Here is a 4,167-nt window from a genome sequence, read left to right on the forward strand (position 1 = left end):
GCTCTCCCCTGTCATGAAATAATTCTGATAACGACACATGGGCTTTGAGACCCTCTTCTATTACTTTCCATATGCTAATCCATCTATACCTCACAGCAGCCCTGGGGGTGGATGCTATTAGGATGCCCATTTTACAGAGGAGGAGACTGAGGTACAAAGAGGGTAAGTGACATAGGCACACTACAGGGGCCGGGGCCAAGTGATTGCAGCACTCAATCCCCAAAGGCAAGGTGGACGCAGTTACCATAAAAGACAGCAGCGTCAAAGCTGCAACCAGAATAGCCTGACTCGCAGAGACCTATGGTGCCAGCTGATCGTGGCATTCCTAGAAGTGAAATAGATAAGAAGCCTGCCACATTTTTACTTGATCTGTGTTTGCAGAAGAGTTCTAGATCAGGTGAGTAGAAGTCTAATCTGAATCATAAAGACAGAGTCACAGTCCCCAGTCAATTCCCAGACATAAGCCAGTTCACAGACCTGGAGTCCCTCATCTGAATGGGAAGCCAGCTCCCCTCCAGAAAGGACTCTGCTCCACTGCCAAAAATTTATACTGTCAATTTTTCTCCCAGCCTGCCCCCGAAGGAATACACAGCCTTTTACCAGGCTGACTGAACAGGGGAAAAGGAACTCATGAGATCTGTGCAGGATCACTGGACACAGGCTCTGAACTGGCACTAGGGTGAGACTAGGGTCTACCAGTCAGAATAGGCATTTTGGAGGTCAGGTGAATGTTGGTGCAAGTTCATGTCATGATAGAACCATTGGGTCCCCAAATCCATTCTCTGGTTATATACAAAGGGGCCATGCTGAGATTCAAATTCAGGGCATCCAACATAGAGGCTGTGCTCTTACTCATGAAACATGCTGACACTAGTAACCTATTTAAAAATGCAAACACCTCCTGGGGCTAGCCAGAGTCCTCCAAACAGTCACGTAAATTGGTTCTTTCAAGGATTTCCTCCTACCCCCTGCTGAGAGCCAGTTGCAAGGAGAGACTAGGGAAGGGCATTGGGTAACTTTGTTGCTAAAAGCTCGTTTGGATAAAGACGTTTGGGAAAAGAAGCAAATAGAATTCAGCAGAAGAGGTAAGAAAGTAAGTTTATGTTTGGCCAGGCACGGTGGCTCACACCTGTAATCCCAGGACTTTGGGAGGCTGAGGTGGGCAGATCACGAGGTCAAGAGATCGGACCATCCTGGCCAACATGGTGAAGCCCCATCTCTACTAAAAATTCAAAAATTAGCTGGCCATAATGGCACAAGCCTGTAGTCCCAGCTACTTGGGAGCCTGAGGCAGGAGAATCACTTGAACCCAGGAGGCAGAGGTTGCAGTGGGCCGAGATCATGCCACTGCATTCCAACCCGGCAACAGAACAAGACTCCGTCCCATAAAACAAACCAAAACAAACAAAAAAAAAGGAAGCTTATTTTTAAGCCTGAACAAGTGTAGTGGTTTAGGCATTCTGCAAATACGGCCCCAATCAGGCTACAAGATGTTGTGGCAGCAACACTTACACCCAGTCACTCCTGGCTGGCTGAGCCACTTTTCAAAACACCCTTGCACAGCTGTGCAGAGGGGCTGGATCCACTGGCAGCGGGCAGAGCCATAACTCACACTGTCACCACTCCCCTCAAACCCTTTCAGTAAGCACTTTATTTATTTTTTTTGAGACGGAGTCTTACTCTGTCATCCAGGCTGGAGTGCAGTGGTGCAATCTCGGCTCACTGCAAGCTCCGCCTCCCAGGTCCATGTCGTTCTCCTGCCTCAGCCTCTCAAGTAGCTGGGACTACAGGCACCCACCATCATGCCCGGCTAATGTTTTGTATTTTTGGTAGAGACGGGGTTTCACCGTGTTAGCCAGGATGGTCTCGATTTCCTGACCTTGTGATCCGCCCGCCTCAGCCTCCCAAAGTGCTGGGATTACAGGCTTGAGCCACCATGCCCCGCCTGGTAAGCACTTTTAATCAATGCAACAGGAATAAACATTTGCTGCAGAGCGGCAATGTGCAGGGAGGAACATGGTTCCACTCAGCCTCAGAAAGCAAAACCTCCTGGCTGTTTGCATCTATGCGAGAGCTCGCAGGAAAAGCCCTCTGTGTGGCTGCCAGCCTCACACACTCTCCCCAAGGGATGAGTTTCTCTTTCCATGTTAATCTATGCCCTGACGTGCCATCTGTCAACCACCACACCATTCTCCGTTGACATTTTAAAGGATCTTTGCCCTGTGAATAGTCACCAGCCCTGCCCTGCAAGCCCCCAAGTGACATTGAACTTAAATGAGAGAGAAAACAGGTTTCGGGGTGGATTTCAGTTCAGCATCTTGGAGTCTCTGTGTGGACATGAAATCTGTCTCCCCAGCTGTAGGCTGTATCCTTGTTTGTCATCTGGTTTGGTTCTTGGGGACTTGGAAATGCGTGGGCACCTTTGCAATTTGTCAAGAAGCTGCACAGCCCTTCCAACAAAGGCAAGCAATAGGAACAGAAGCCCAAGGCTTCAGATCAAGGTGCGACTTAAAGCAGCCTCAGTGTAAAAGCAAACAGGATTCAGAGGGATGCTTAAGGCAGAGTCTAGTCCCCAGGGCAGCTATAAGGCAAAGAGAAAGAGAGAGAGATAGACAGAGACAGAAAGACAGAGAGAGATGGGAGGAGACAAGAGGCACCCAGGCCTCTGCATCAAAATCCCTACAAGAGGGGCTTCCTAAAAATGCAGGAGGCTGAGGTGGGCACACACAGAAGTTCAAGACTAGCCTGGGCAACATAGCAAGACCCTGTCTTTACAAAAAATACAAAAATCAGCCAGGTGTGGTGGTGTATGCCTGTGGTCCCAGCTACCCAGGAGGCTGAGGTGGGAGGATGGCTTGAGCCCAGGAGGTAGAGGCTGCAGTGAACCGAGATAGCACCACTGCACTCCAGCCTGGGCTATAGAGTGAGACTTCATCTCAAAAAAATTTAAAAAAATTTTCAAAAAGGATCACCCTGGCTACTTGAATGGATGGTAAGAAGGTAAGAGCAGAAGCAAGGAGACCAGCAGTGAGATTCTGTAGGTGGGAGTCCACAGTGGCTCAGACCAGGCTGGCGCTGAAGACCGGCTGGATTCTGTATATATTTTGATGATGAAGCAACTCACTGACTCTTGAAGAGTGGGCTCTAGGAGAATGTATTTTTAACAAGCTCTCAGAGGATTCTAATGCAGGCTGAAGTTGAAGAACTCCTGATTTAGGTGAAGCTTCTGTTTCATCCTTGGGGAAGTACCTACTGACTTTTCTCCGAGCCACCTCAAAAGAGGCGCTAGACAAGATGTGCTCCAATGTCTGAACATGTGTGCACAGCTCTAGAGCCAACCTCAGGACACTGAGTCAAAGGTTAGGAGTACAACAGTAAACAACCACCATCCTCTTTTTGATGAGCTTTGCATTTAATGAGAGAAATAAAAAGCAAAAAAAAAACATTTTCAACTCAGAATGGTAAGAGTTATGGTGACAGTATGCCTGGGGCAATGGGAGCACAAAGAAGGGGCACCCAATCGGCCAGGTGCAGTTGTTCATGCCTGTAATCCCAGCACTTTGGGAGGCCAAGGTGGGTGGATCACTTGAGGCCAGGAGTTCGAAAACAGCCTGGCCAACATGGTGAAATCCTGTCTTTCTAAAAATACAAAAAAATTAGCCGGGTGTGGTGGCGGGCACCTGTAATTCCAGATACTCAGAAGGCTGAGGTGGGAGAATTGCTTGAAGCCAGGAGGCGGAGATTGCAGTGAGCCAAGATCGTGCCACTGTACTCCAGCCTGGATGGCCAGAGCAAGACTCCGTCAAAAAAAAAAAAAAAAAAAAAGCCAGGAGATGGGTGGGCATCCAATCTATATCAGGTGGTCAGAAATACTTCTCCATCACAGTACTCCTAAGTTGAAGACTAGGAGATGGTAGGAATTAGCCAGGTTGATAGGAAAGGTGTGGAAGATCATTCCCAGCAGAGGGAAGAGCATGTGCAAAAATCGAGACGTGAGAGGGTGAGGAGCTGAGAGATCTTCATATAATTGTAAAAAGTGACTAATGTAGAGGTAAGTTGGAGCCAAATCTTAAAGGCTCTTTGTCATGTTTATCCTGTAGACAAAGGGAGACAGTAGATGTTTTTAGGCAGGGGAGTAATGATCCCCTTTGTGCTATAAAAAGAGCA

This window comes from Gorilla gorilla, chromosome 2, assembly GCF_029281585.2.
Source record: "Gorilla gorilla gorilla isolate KB3781 chromosome 2, NHGRI_mGorGor1-v2.1_pri, whole genome shotgun sequence".
Lineage (NCBI taxonomy): Eukaryota > Metazoa > Chordata > Mammalia > Primates > Hominidae > Gorilla > Gorilla gorilla.